Source organism: Bombina bombina, chromosome 3 (genome assembly GCF_027579735.1).
Source record: "Bombina bombina isolate aBomBom1 chromosome 3, aBomBom1.pri, whole genome shotgun sequence".
NCBI classification, from domain to species: domain Eukaryota; kingdom Metazoa; phylum Chordata; class Amphibia; order Anura; family Bombinatoridae; genus Bombina; species Bombina bombina.
Genome location: NC_069501.1, coordinates 297,912,147 through 297,928,049, shown reverse-complemented (window position 1 = coordinate 297,928,049; position 15,903 = coordinate 297,912,147). Strand labels below are relative to the sequence as shown.

The following is a 15,903-nucleotide window of genomic DNA, read 5'->3' as shown; positions in this document are numbered from 1 at the left end:
ATAAGGTTAAAGGGGGTCTTACTTTGAGTATAACCATTGATCTTTAGTTTTGGTGACACACAGTCTGTAATATTTACAGTTTTTATCTTTATTCCATTGCATTACCTTAATAACGGCTAGATTGCAAGTTTTGCGGTAAGCTGAAAAAGCAGCGTTAACAGGTCCTAACGCTGCTTTTTAACGCCTGCTGGTATTACGAGTCTTGCAGGTTTAGGGGCACCGCACACCTTTTGGCCTTACCGCAAACCAACTTACATAAATTTCGTAAAGCCTTTTTTCTATGGGACTTCCGGTATTACGGGTTTGTCCTGGGAGGCCAAAAAGTGAGCGGTACAACCTATCCCGCCAAGATTCGTACCATATTTTAACGTCAGTAGTTATGAGTTTTACACTACAACGCTGTAGCATAAAACTCATAACTAAAGTAATAAAAAGTACACTAACACCCATAAACTACCTGTTGACCCCTAAACCGAGGCCCTCCAGCATCACAAACACTATAATAAAATTTTAACCCCTAATCTGCCGCTCTGGACATAGCCGCCACTATAATAAACATATTAACCCCTAAACCGCCGCACTCCCGCCTCGCAAACACTAGTTAAATAATATTAACCCCTAATCTGCTGCCCCCAACATCGCCACCACCTACATTATACTTATTAACCCCTAATCTTTCGCTCTGGACATCGTCGCCACCTACATTATATTTATTAACCCCTAATCTGCTGCCCCCAACATCGCCTACACCTACATTATATTTTTTAACCCCTAATCTCCCTCCCCCAATGTTGCCGCAACCTACCTACATTTATTAACCCCTAAACCAAAGTCTAACCCTAACCCTAACACCCCCTAACTTAAATATAATTTAAATAAATCTAAATACAAATTACTATCATTAACTAAATTATTCCTATTTAAAACTAAATACTTACCTATAAAATAAACCCTAAGATAGCTACAATATAACTAATAGTTACATTGTAGCTATCTTAGGGTTTATTTTTATTATACAGGCAAGTTTATATTTATTTTAACTAGGTAGAATAGTTACTAAATAGTTATTAACTATTTAATAACTACCTATCTAAAATAAATACAAATTTACCTGTAAAATAAAACCTAACCTAAGTTACACTAACACCTAACACTACACTACAATTAAATAAATTCCCTACATTAAATACAATTAAATAAATTAAATAAAATTAGCTAAATTACCAAAAAGCCCACTAAATTACAGAAAATAAAATACAAATTACAAGATCTTTAAAATAATTACACCTAATCTAATAGCCCTATAAAAATAAAAAAAGCCCACCCAAAATAAAAAAAAAACCTAGCCTAAACTAAACTACCAATAGCCCTTAAAAGGGCCTTTTGTGGGGCATTCCCCCAAAGAAATGAGCTCTTTTACCTGTAAAAAAAAAATACAAACAACCCCCCCCAACAGTAAAACCCACCACTCACACTCCCAACCCCCCAAATAAAAGCATAACTAAAAAAAACCTAAGGTCCCCATTGCCCTGAAAAGGGCATTTGGATGGGCATTGCCCTTAAAAGGGCATTTAGCTCTATTGCTGCCCAAAGCCCTAATCAAAAAAATAAACTCACCCAATACACCCTTAAAAAATCCTAACACTAACCCCCGAAGATTCACTTACCAGAAGAAGTCTTCATCCAAGTGGCAAGATGTCCTCAACAAAGCCGGCAGACGTGGTCCTCCAGACGGGCTGAAGTGGTCCTCCAGACGGGCAGAAGTCTTCATCTAGACGGCATCTTCTATATTCATCCTTCCGGCGCGGAGCAGCTCCATCTTCAAGACATTCGGCGCGGAGCATCCTCTTCAATTGACGGCTTCTGCAGAATGAATGTACCTTTAAAGGGACACTTAGGTTAAATTAAATTTTCATGATTCAGATACAGCATGTAATTTTAAACAACTTTCCAATTTACTTCCATTAAAAAAAAATGTGCACAGTCTTTTATATTTACAATTTTTGAGTCACCAGATCCTACTGAGCATATGCAAGAATTCACAGACTATATGTATATGCATTTGTGATTGGCTGATTGCTATCACATGGTACAAGGGGAGTGGGAATATACATAACTTTGAAATTTGTTATTAAAAATTCTACTACTCATTTGAAGTTCAGACTAAGTGCTATTGCATTGTCTTGTTATCTTGCATTTGTTGATTATGCAAATCTAATGTGGTCCTTTAAGTGACGTCATTCAAGATGGCGTCCCATAGATTCCGATTGGCTGATAGAATTATATCAGCCAATCGGAATTAAGGTAGAAAAAATCCTATTGGCTGATGCAATCAGCCAATAGGATTGAACTTCAATCCTATTGATTTATCCAATCAGCCAACAGGATTGAGCTCACATTCTATTGGCTGATTGGAACAGCCAATAGAATGCCAGCTCAATCCTATTGTCTAATGGTATCAGCCAATAGGATTTTTTTTACCTTAATTCCGATTGGCTGATAGAATTCTATCAGCCAATCGGAAACTAAGGGACGTCATCTTGGATGACGTCACTTTAAGAAACATTCATTCTGAAGAAGCCGTCGATTGACGAGGATGCTCCGCGCTGGATGTCTTGAAGATGGAGCCACTCAGCGTCGGAAGAATGAAGATAGAAGATGCTGTCTGGATGAAGACTTCTGCCCGTCTAGAGGACCACTTCTGCCTGTCTGGAGGACCACTTCTGCCAGCTTCGTTGAGGACATCTTGCCGCTTGGATGAAGACTTCTCCCGGTAAGTGAATCTTCGGGGGTTAGTGTTAGGATTTTTTAAGGGCGTATTGGGTGGGTTTATTTTTAGGTTAGGGCTTTGGGCTGCAATAGAGCTAAATGCCCTTTTAAGGGCAATGCCCATTCAAATGCCATTTTCAGGGCAATGGGGAGCTTAGGTTTTTTTTTAGTTAGGCTTTTATTTGGGGGGTTTGGTTGTGTGGGTGGTGGGTTTTACTGTTGGGGGGGGTTGTTTGTATTTTTTTTTACAGGTTAAAGAGCTGATTTCTTTGGGGCAATGCCCCGCAAAAGGCCCTTTTAAGGGATATTGGTAGTTTAGTTTAGGATAGGGTTTTTTTTTATTTTGGGTGGGCTTTTTTTATTTTGATATGGCTCTTAGATTAGGTGTAATTAGTTTAAATATCTTGTAATTTGTTTTTTATTTTCTGTAATTTAGTGTTTGTTTTTTTGGTAATTTATCTAATTTTATTTAATTTATTTAATTGTATTTAATTTAGGTAAGTTATTTAATTGTAGTGTAGTGTTAGTTGTTAGAGTAACTTAGGTTAGGTTTTATTTTACAGGTCAATTTGTATTTATTTTAGCTAGGTAGTTATTAAATACTTAATAACTATTTAGTAACTATTCTACCTAGTTAAAATAAATACAAACTTGCCTGTAAAATAAAAATAAACCCTAAGCTAGCTACAATGTAACTATTAGTTATATTGTAGCTATCTTAGGGTTTCTTTATAGCTAAGTATTTAGTTTTAAATAGGAATAATATAGTTAATGTTAGGAATTTTATTTAGATTTATTTAAATTATATTTAAATTAGGGGGTGTTAGGGTTAGGGTTAGACTTAAGTTTAGGGGTTAATAAATTTAGAATAGTGGCGGCGACATTAGGGGCGGCAGATTAGGGGTTAATAAATGTAGGTAGATTGCAGCGACATTGGGGGAGGGAGATTAGGGGTTAATAAATATAATGTAGGTGTCAGCGATGTTGGGGGCAGCAGATTAGGGGTTCATAAGTATAATGTAGGTGGCGGTGATGTCCGGAATGGCAGATTAGGGGTTAAAAAATATAATGTAGGTGTTGGCGATGTCGGGGTGGCAGATTAGGGGTTAATAAGTGTAAGATTAGGGGTGTTTAGACTCAGGGTTCATGTTAGGGTGTAAACATAACTTTAGCTGTGTATTGGAGCCCCATAATTCCATAAACTACATGCAAAATAAAACCTAACACCTAACGCATGCGCAATGTCTATCTACCTGTCAACCGCAAACTGCTAAATAAAACCTAACACCTAATGCATGCGCAATGTCTATCTACCTGTCATCCGCGATCCCCTGCCGCAATCCCTAATAAAGTGTTTAACCCCTAAACCGCCGCTCCCGGACCCCACCGCCAGCTACATTATCTATATCACCCACTAATCTGAGCCCCCTACACCGCCACTAGCTACATTAAATGTTTTACCCCCTAATGTGAGCCCCCTACCCCGCCGCCACCTACATTAACTATGTTACTCCCTAATATGATCCCCCTACACCACCACCACCTATTTAAACTATATTAACCCCTAATGTGAGCCCCCTAAACCGCCGCCACCTATATTAAATTATTAACCCCTAATCTAATCCCCCTATACCACCGCCACCTGTATTAAATTAATTAACCCCTAAAATACTAAAATATCCCTACCACTAAACCTAAGTCTAACCCTACAAATAGCCCTGAAAAGGGCCTTTTGCGTGGCATTACCCCAAAGTAAACAGCTCTATTGCCAGCCCTTAAAAATGCTTTTTGCGGGGCTTTGCCCCAAAGTAATCAGCTCTTTTACCAGCCTTAAAAGGGCTTTTTGCGGGGCATTGTCACATAGTAATCAGCTCTTTTGCCTCTAATCTAAATCCCCCTACACCGCTGCCACCTATAATAAATGTATTACCCCCTAATCTAATCTCCCTACACCGCCGCCACCTATATTAACTATATTCACCCCTAATCTAATCCCCCTACACCGCCGCCACCTATATTAACTATATTAACCCTAATTATATTAGGGTTAATATAGTTATTATATTATATATATTAACTATATTAACCCTAATTATATTAGGGTTAATATAGTTAATATAGTTAATATAGTTATTATATTATATATATATTAAGTATAATAACCCTATCTATCTCTAACACCCCTAACTAAATTCTTATTAAAATAAATCTAATTAATATTAATATTATTAATTAAAATATTTCTATTTAAATCTAAATAATTACCTATAAAATAAACCCTAGGATAGATACAATATAATTAATAATTACATAGTAGCTATTTTAGGGTTTATATTTATTTTACAGGTAACTTGGTATTTATTTTAACTAGGTACAATAGCTATTAAATAGTTAATAACTATTTAATAGCTACCTTGTTAAACCTTGTTAAAATAATTACCAATTTACCTGTAAAATAAATCCTAAATTAGATTAGGGGTTAATAATTTAATATAGGTGGCGGCGGTATAGGGGGATTAGATTAGGGGTTAATAATTTAATATTAGTTGCGGCGGTATAGGGGGATTAGATTAGGGGTTAATTATTTTAATATAGCTGGCGGCAGGGTAGGAGCTCACATTAGGGGGTAGTTAATGTAGGTGGTGGCGGTGTAAGGGGCTCACATTAGGGGGTAGTTAATGTAGGTGGCGACGGGGTCCAAGAGCGGCAGTTTAGGGGTTAATAACTTTATTAGGTGCGGCAGGGGTCCGGGAGCGGCGGTTTAGGGGTTAATACATCTATTATTAGGAGAGTGAGGGGGGATAGTAGATAGAGGGGTATACGTGTCAGGCTATATTTGGGAGGCGCGTTAGAGAGTACAGGAGATTTAATAACATACGCCTAGATTTAGAGTTCTGCGTTAGCCGTCAAAACCAGCGTTAGGGGGTCCTAACGCTGATTTTGTCCTACCGCTGGTATTTAGAGTCTTGTAGGTAAGGGTCTAACGCTCACTTTCCAGCCACGACTTTTCCATACCTCAGATCCCCTTACATCAATTGCGTATCCTATCTTTTCAATGGGATCTTTCTAACGCCGGTATTTAGAGTCTTGGCTGAAGTGAGCACGATAAGACTCCAGCCGCAGAAAAAAGCCAGGAGTTAAGAGCTTTTTGGGCTAATGCCGGTTCATAAAGCTCTTAACTACTGTGCTCTAAAGTACACTAACACCTATAAACTACCTATGTACCCCTAAGCCGAGGCCCCCCCCACATCGCCGCCACTCTTTTAAAATTTTTTAACTCCTAATCTGCCGACCGCACACTGCCGCAACCTACATTATCCCTATGTACCCCTAATCTGCTGCCCCTAACATCGCCGACCCCTACATAATATTTATTACCCCCTAATCTGCCCCCCCCAACATTGCCGCTACCTACCTACAATTATTAACCCCTACTCTGCCGACCGGACCTCACCGCCACTATAATAAATGTATTAACCCCTAATCTGCCTCACTCCCGCCTCAAAAACCCTATAATAAATAGTATTAACCCCTAATCTGCCCTCCCTAACATCGCCGACACCTAACTTCAAGTATTAACCCCTAATCTGCCGACCGGACATCGCCGCTACTCTAATAAATGTATTAACCCCTAAAGCTAAGTCTAACCCTAACACTAACACCCACCTAAATTAAATATAATTTAAATTTAACGAAATAAAATAAATCTTATTAAATAAATTATTCCTATTTAAAGCTAAATACTTACCTGTAAAATAAACCCTAATATAGCTACAATATAAAAAATAATTATATTGTAGCTATTTTAGGATTAATATTTATTTTACAGGCAACTTTGTATTCATTTTAACCAGGTACAATAGCTATTAAATAGTTGATAACTATTTAATAGTTACCTAGTTAAAATAATTACAAAATTACCTGTAAAATAAATCCTAACCTAAGTTACAATTAAACCTAACACTACACTATCAATAAATTAATTAAATAAACTACCTACAATTAAATCAACTAAACTAAATTACAAAAAAAACAAACACTAAATTAAAAAAACAAACAAACACTAAATTACAAAAAATAAAAAAAGATTACAAGATTTTTAAACTAATTACACCTACTCTAAGCCCCCTAAAAAAATAACAAAGCCCCCAAAATAAAAAAATGCCCTGCTCTATTCTAAAATAAAAATGTTACAGCTCTTTTACCTTACCTGCCCTTAAAATGGTCTTTTGTGGGGCATGCCCCAAAGAAAACAGCTCTTTTGCCTGTAAAAAAACATACAATACCCCCCCCCAACATTACAACCCACCACCCACATACCCGTCATTTAAAGGAACCTTCATTTGGACTTAGGACGTCGTTAGAAGAGGATGGATCCGCCTCTGCTGCTTCATGATGGTCCCGCTACGCGCCGGATGGAAGAAGATAGAAGATGCCGCCTGGATGAAGATGTCTACCGGTCCGGATGCCCTCTTCTTGCCGGATAGGATGAAGACTTCGGACCCTCTTCTGGACTTCTTCTTGCCGGATAGGATGAAGACTTCGGACCCTCTTCTGGACGGATCGGTGATACCCGGCGTGGTGAAGATAAGGTAGGAAGATCTTCAGGGGCTTAGTGTTAGGTTTTTTAAGGGGCGTTGTTTAAAAGGTGCGGGGGAAAAAACACGCTTAGCTAACACACCCCTTTGGCGGCAAAACTCTAAATCTAGGCGTTAGTCAGGTTTTGTAGGCACCGTACGTCACTGGCGACTCCAGAAATTTGTACTTATGCAGATTTCTGGACATCGCTGGTTTATCCGACTTACGGCACTTTAGCAATTGTTGGCGTGGTATATTGGATAGCTCGAGTTGCGAGCTGAAACTACGGGTGGCAGGGGTTCCCTCGTTTGCGCCGCAAACTACAATGTATATTGGATCGCGCCCTTTATCAGCCGGCTCTCCCCATTGATGTATATGGGAAAATCGTGCACGAGCACGTATAACCAGGTTACCGCTGACTTAAGCAGCGCTGGTATTGGAGTGCAGTGTGTTTTATTCAAAATTTCAAGCAACACAACAAATGTAAATTGCTTTTTGTTTACTAAATTATGTGCAAAGTTTAAAGGACAGTGTACTCTAATATTTTCTCCCCTTTAAAGGGACATGAAAGCCAAATTTTTTCTTTCATGACTTAGAAAGAGCATACAATTATAAACAACTTTCTAATTTACTTCTATTATCTGGTTTGCTTCATTCTCTTGATATTCTTTGCTGAAAAGCATATCTAGATATGCATAGTAGCTGCTGATTGGTAGCTGCACATAGATGCCTCCTGTGATTGGTTCACTGTGTGCATTGCTATTTCTTCATTAAAGTATATCTAAAGAATAAAGCAAATTAGGTATTAGAAGTAAATTGGAATGTTGTTTAAAATTATATTCTCTACCTTAATCATGAAAGAAAATGTTTGGGTATAGTGTCCCTTTAATGTGTTCCCAATTATCCATTTTATCTACTGGAGTATATTACATTGTTTACAAATAGATACTTCACCTTTATTTTCTCATTTGAAATAGCTGATTTTGCCTATTGTATCCCCAGCTATTCTGAGCATTTCTGAATTTAAAAGGACATTAAACACAAATTATTTATTTCATGATTCAGATAGAGAATACCATTTTAAACAACTTTCTAATTTACTTCTCTTATCTAATTTGCTTCATTCTCTTTATATGCTTTCCCGAAAAGCATATCTAGGTAGGCTCAGTAGCTTCTGATAGGTGGCTGCACATAGATGCCTCACCAATGTGCATTGATATTGCTTTAACAAAGGATATCTAAAGATTGCAGCAAATTAGGTAATAAAAGGTAATAAAAGTAATTTGGAATGTTGTTTAAAATTGTATTCTCTATCTAAATCATGAAAGACAATTTTTGGGTTTAATGGCCCTTTAAAGGGACACTGAGCCCAATTTTTTTCTTTCGTGATTCAGATAGAGCATGAAATTTTAAGCAACTTTCTAATTTACTCCTATTATCAATTTTTCTTCTTTCTCTTGCTATCTTTAGTTGAAAAAGAAGGCATCTAAGCTTTTCTTCTTGGTTCAAGACTCTGGACAGCACTTTTTTATTGGTGGATGAATTTATCCACAAATCAGCAAAGACAACCCAGGTTGTTCACCAAAAATGGGCCGGCATCTAAACTTACATTCTTGAATTTCAAATAAAGATTCCAAGAGAATAAAGAAACATTGATAATAGTAGTGAATTAGAAAGTTGCTTAAAATTTCATGTTCTATCTGAATCACGAAAGAAAAAAAATTGGGTTCAGTGTCCCTTTAAGTTAATCATTACAAAAGAACAAACAAACATATAACATATTTTGACAGAGGGGTACTAAAATGTTAAAGACCTGATATCCAAAAGCTCTCAGCTTATGTGAGGTTTTCTAAGACATCTAGTTAGTATTGAGAGGCCCCTAAAAAATGTTAGAAACACAAATTTTAATTTGAAAGATATTTATCTCGCAATGCAGGGTTGTTTATATGAAAGAAAGACTCCTTGACTCCAACATTACAATATAAGGTCTAAAAAAAATCCCAAAGATTTTGCTTGATTTAGCTCTATGACGGCGAGCTTTTGAATATCAGGCACTAAAAGCCTAAAATTCAAAACCTTGCCGCTCAGCCAAGATATTCTAAACAGTCTTGTCAGTACAGCGAGGCCCTTAAAAACATTTTAGAAATACAAATTTTACCTTGAGAAATATTTATGTTGCAATGTAGTGTTATTTATGTGAAACAGAGACTTCTACTTTACAATACAAGATCTAAAAAAAATCCAAAGATTTTGTGTGATTTCTCTCCATTCCAGCATAGTTTTATATATCAAGCCTTAAGGTGATGGTAAACAGGAGTGTAGTCTAATAGTTGTATATATAGTTATAATAGCTAAACCACAACCTATTTTTATGTCATGACAACTTACTTTTTATTATATTGACTCAATCTTTTAATACTCGCATCGTGCAGTTTAACTCTCCCTCACATATTGTTCATTATAGCATTGAAGAGTCGTGTATTGTGGTCTACACGTCAGAGCCTCTGTGCGCATGAGTGAGGATCTCAGTGACGTATGCCAAGTAAACATTAAATCACGTGATTTAATGTTTACTTGTTTCAGCATACCGGAGTGAAATGCAATCTAAGTTTAGGTCCCCATGCATGCGCTAGTTTCATGAGCACGCGCAAAATCTGTCCCATTTACAAACGCTCATGATTGACAGAGCGATTGGGGATTGGAAGAATTGCGCTATATTGCGCATGAGTGTACCGCTGTCATTGAAGTAAGCCTGTCAAACGACAGTCTTACTGATTGGAGGATGTTAAACCTTGAAGATTGTGCGACCGTGGGGGGCTGGAGGGGGCTCACATCATAGAGAGATATAATATCTGGTATTGTAAGTATTTTTCAATAATAATGTTTAAACAAAAATTGCAGTATTTGTTGAATATAACAAAACGATCATGGTAACAAGATTTGCAAACAAACGGCTAGATTACGAGTTTGGCTTTAGGCTTAAAAAGCAGCGTTGGCCGGTCCCAATGCTGCTTTTTAATGCCCGCTGGTATTACGAGTCTTGAAGGTACAGGTGTACCGCTCACTTTTTTGGCCAGACTTGGAAATACCGCAAATCCACTTACATCAATTGCGTATCCTATTTTGTCAATGGGACTTGCATAGCGCCAGTATTACGAGTCTGACAAAAAGTGAGCGGTAGACCCTCTCCTGTCAAGACTGGTACAGCATTTAAAAGTCAGTAGTTAAGAGTTTTAAACTACAACGCCATAGCATAAAACTATTAACTAAAGTGCTAAAAAGTACACTAACACCCATAAACGACCTATTAACCCATAAACCGAGGTCCTCCCACATCACAAACACTATAATAAAATTTTGAACCCCTTATCTGCTGAACCGGACATCGCCACCACTATAATAAATATATTAACCCCTAAACCGCCGCACTCCCGCCTCGCAAACACTAGTTACATTTTATTAACCTCTAATCTGCCCTTCCTAACATCGCCTCAAGCTACCTACATTTATTAACCCCTAATCTGCCGCCCCCAATGTTGCCGCCACTATATTAATATTAAGTTATTAACCCCTAAATCTAAGTCTAACCCTAACCCTAACACCCCCTAACTTAAATATAATTGAAATAAATCTAAATAAAAATAACTATCTTTAACTAAATTATTCCTATTTAAAACTAAATACTTACCTATAAAATAAACCCTAAGCTAGCTACAATATAACTAATAGTTACATTGTAGCTATCTTAGGGTTTATTTTTATTTTACAGGCAAGTTTGTATTTATTTTAACTAGGTAGAATAGTTATTAACTATTTAATAACTACCTAGTTAAAATAAAGACAAATTTACCTGTAAAATAAAACCTAACCTAAGTTACAATTACACCTAACACTACACTATAATTAAATGACTTACCTAAATTAAATACAATTAAATACAATTAAATACAATTAAATAAAAGTACAAAAAAAAACAAAAACACTAAATTACAGAAAATAATTACAAATTACAAGATTTTTAAACTAATTACACCTAATCTAATCCCCCTAACAAAATAAAAAAGCCCCCCAAAATAAGCCCTACCCTACACTAAATTACAAATAGCCCTTAAAAGGGCCTTTTGCGGGGCATTACCCCAAAGTAATCAGTTCTTTTACCTGTTAAAAAAAAAGTACAAATCCCCCCCAACATTAAAACCCACCACCCACACAACCAACCCTACTCTAACACCCACCAATACCCCCTTAAAAAAACCTAACACTAACCCCTTGAAGATCACCCTACCGGGAGACGTCTTTACCCAACCGGTCCGAAGTCCTCAACGAAGCCGGGAGAAGTCTTCATCCAAGCCGGGCGAAGTGGTCCTCCAGACGGGCAGAAGTCTTCATCCAGACGGCATCTTCTATCTTCATCCATCCGGAGCGGGTCCATCTTCAAGACATCCGGCACGGAGCATCCTATTCCATCGAAGTCTTCTTACTAAATGACGGTTCCTTTAAGCGACATCATCCAAGATGACGTCCCTAGAATTCTATCAGCCAATCGGAATTAAGGTAGAAAAAATCCTATTGGCTGATGAAATCAGCCAATAGGATTGAACTTCAATCCTATTGGCTGATCCAATCAGCCAATAGGATTGAGCTGGCATTCTATTGGCTGTTCCAATCAGCCAATAGAATGCCAGCTCAATCCTATTGGCTGATTGCATAAGCCAATAGGATTTTTTCTACCTTAATTCCGATTGGCTGATAGAATTCTAGTAGAAGACTTCGATGGAAGAGGATGCTCCACATCGGATATCTTGAAGATGGACCCGCTCTGCGTTGGATGGATGAAGATAGAATATGCCGTCTGGATGACCACTTCACCCGGCATGGATGAAGACTTCTCCCGGGTTCATTGCGGACTTTGGACCAGTTGGGTGAAGACTTCTCCCAGTAAGGTGATCTTCAAGGGGTTAGTGTTAGTTTTTTTTTTAAGGGGGTATTTGGTGGGTTTTAGAGTAGGGTTGGTTGTGTGGGTGGTGGGTTTTAAGGGCTATTTGTAATTTAGTGTAGGATAGGGCTTTTTTATTTTGGGGGGCTTTTTTATTTTGTTAGGGGGATTAGATTAGGTGTAATTAGTTTAAAAATCTTGTAATTTGTTTATTATTTTCTGTAATTTAGTGTTTGTTTGTTTTTTGTACTTTAGATAATTTTATTTATTTGTATTTAATTTTATTTAATTTAGGGAATTTATTTAATTATAGTGTAGTGTTAGGTGTAATTGTAACTTAGGTTAGGTTTTATTTTACAGGTAATTTTGTCTTTATTTTAGCTAGGTAGTTATTAAATAGTTAATAACTATTTAATAACTATTCTACCTAGTTAAAAAAAATGCAAACTTGCCTGTAAAATAAAAATAAACCCTAAGCTAGCTACAATGTAACTATTATTAACTGAATACAATTGCTTATCAAATCCATCATACATTTTCACATTTTATGTATTGTGAACCCCCATTTGAATAACCCATGAGCCGCCACTGACTACAGTGTACCCATCTTCTGATGGCTACTTCCAGCAGGATAATGCACCATGTCACAAAGCTCAAATCCTCTCAAACTCATTTCATGAACATGACAATAGGGCCAAATGCCCCTGTTTCCGCACAAGCCTTCAGAGCACTTTTGGGATGTGGTGGAATGGGAGATTTGCATCATGGATGTGCAACTGACAAGTCTTCAGCAACTGCTTGATGCTATCATGTAAATATGGACCAAAATGTCTGAGGAATGTTTCCAACACCTTGTTGAATATATGCCACAAAGAATTAAGGCATTTCTGAAGTCAAAAGGAGGTCCAACCCGGTACTAGCAAGGTGTACCAATTATTCATATTTCATGTCGGATTTGCTCACTTGGTTAAATGTGATCAGGTTTGCATGCAAGTATGGGTGTTTTTTTTCCAACTTTTATCGCTCCGTTAAAGTCTAAGGGAGGATAAGTTAATAAGTTCTTGATATTTGAAGTGAGACTTTCCTTCCATAAGGCAGGGAGAGTCCACAACTTAATTCCTTACTGTTGGGAAATACATTACCTGGCCACCAGGTGGAGGCAAAGACACCCCAGCCAAAGGCTTAAATATCCCTCCCACTTCCCCTATCACCCCAGTCATTATTTTCCTTTAGTCACTATATGAGGTGGCAGAGAAGTGTCAGAAGATTTTGGATAGTCCTGTAATTGGTATGTTCCCTTCAAGAAAGGACTGGAGTTTTAAGTAATCATGTCAACCTCTCAGTAAGAGTATTGATGAAAGTTAGAGTCTGGAGATGCAGGGGAAGTTTTTCTGTGAACCCATCCAGACAGTCGTCTAACAGCTCCTGAGCAATCAAGTACATGTCAGAGAATCGCTACAAGCCTGTCACACTTGAGAGGCTGTGCCTGTTCCACAGCATGGATCCTGGTGGGTAAGACTATTTATATATACACTTTTGCTATATAGGGTCACAGTGTGGCTCCTTTATGCCTCAATAGGATCAGCTATGAGTTATTTACAACTGATTTAATGTGAGAGTTTTGGGCTCACAGACTGTGTGCATTTGGCTTGGAACAAACAGGTTTCACTTTTGTTTTAGAGTGTTGCGCAGCTCATAATAGCTTGGTGCCCTTTTCATAGCAGGGGAAGTCCTGTCCTACGCACCACGTGACCATGTGCAGTCTCTTCAATTTTTCTATGATCCTGCTGCAATCACTCCTAAGGAGAGCGTTTTCATTGTTAGTTGTCTGAGTCTAGGAGGTGGTGAGTGTCCCAGACATTGGGATATATAAAGGTGCCATTTATTAAATAAAAGCGTATTTTGTTTGTTCTTCTGTGGATATATACTTAGCTATGGATGGTAGCACATTTAGAGAATCTTTTTAACTGGGGGGTGGTGGTCAGTTAGAACACAATAGAACAGAGAGATTAGTCTGTGAATATGTCACTACCTTAATATCTCAAGGAAGGGATGACTTAAGAAATATCACATTAGAAAGTATAGAGGAAAGCACACCAAGTAGCAGCAGAAAGCACATGAAAATTAAATGTATGACAACAAATGCAAGAAGCATGACAGGTAAAATGGGGAAGCTGGAGCTCTTATTTGCTGAAGAGGACTATGATGTTATCAGTAACTGAAACTTGGTGGGATGATTCCCATGACTGGGAACTTAACTTAGAGGGGTATACTTTATTTAGAAGGGACAGGACTAATAAAAGGGGTGGAGGAATCTGCATGTATATTAAACCTAACTTTAAACCTACAATAAGGGAAGATATTTATGATACAAGTGACAATGTAGAGACCCTGTGGGTTGAAATAAAGAGTGGGGGGGGGAATCCTAAAAAAATATTACTAGGAACAAGCTACAAGCCCCCCAACATTAGTGACCTAGAGGAAAATCAACTACTAATCCAAATCGGTAAGGCTGCTAATAACAATGCTGTAATTATGGGAGATTTTAACTACCCTGATCTAAACTGGGCCAATGAAACTAGTAATTCAGCTAAGGGGGTAGATTTTATTTTTTTTTGTAATTTAAAATGTATTAGTTTTTATTTATTTATTTATTTATTTTTATTTTTTTTAAAGCTTTATTTTCATCTTCAAGAAGTTACAATCATGATAGAAAACAGAGACATATAAGAAAACATTACTTATGCAAAATGTAGAATACCTCTATGTCTCTTAACATCTGCAGATTAGATGAATTCTTCATAGATGTCCAAAGAAAGGAAATGAAGAAGAAGACAGAAAGAGGTAAAAGAAAAGAACATACTGTGACTTTGTTACTAGTCAAAGTTAAACAGTTAGTAAAAAGAAAAAGCACCAAACCCTGAGGCACGAAACCTTAACCAAGGCATCAATTCATTCTCAATTGATAGAGCTATTGCAGGGAGAGTAGCTGCAGTGAGCCAGCCAATATGGGAAGGACTATGTGGGGTGGGAGAGACAAGAGGATTGAACGTAAGGGAAAGGTAAATTCTACGTCGTGTTAGGGGGCTCAGTCTCCTGTCGAGTGACTAAGTCCTCCCATAAAAATGTAATGTCTGCAAAAAGGTTGATTTTTTTCCTCTTAAAATAGCCATATTCCTCCAGTACCAGAATATCTGATACCCTACTAACCCATTCCTCAAATGTTGGCGCGTATTGTGTTTTCCAATGTCTAGCTATGAGAATTTTAGCTCCATTAACTCCCATTTGTAACAGCCTAAGTCTCAATTGGCAGGGGAATGGTGGAAGGTCATTTAATAGGGCCGTGTTCGGGGTCAGTGTAAACTCGTCCGTCAGTAGCTGTCGGTAAAAAGTTTCAATCTTGTACCAGAAAGGCCTAATCTTTTCGCATTCCCACCACATGTGAAGGTAGTGTCCTTTTGATGTGCACCCCCTTCAACAGTTACTACTTGCTTCTGGATAAATTGAATGAATTCGAGAGGGAGTCAGGTACCACCTCATCATGACCTTGAAGTTCAGTTCAAGGAGTTGAGGGGATCCCGAGGACCTCTTTGTGTTGCGAAAAATCCTAGACCAATCCT

At 37.6% G+C, this 15,903-nt stretch overlaps 1 protein-coding gene across 3 annotated transcripts in view; it reads left to right on the top strand.

Moving 5' to 3' along the window:
• The window catches only part of PHEX (phosphate regulating endopeptidase X-linked), a 564,226-nt gene that overhangs the window by 131,354 nt on the left and 416,969 nt on the right, over positions 1–15,903 (top strand). The window lies entirely within an intron of this gene.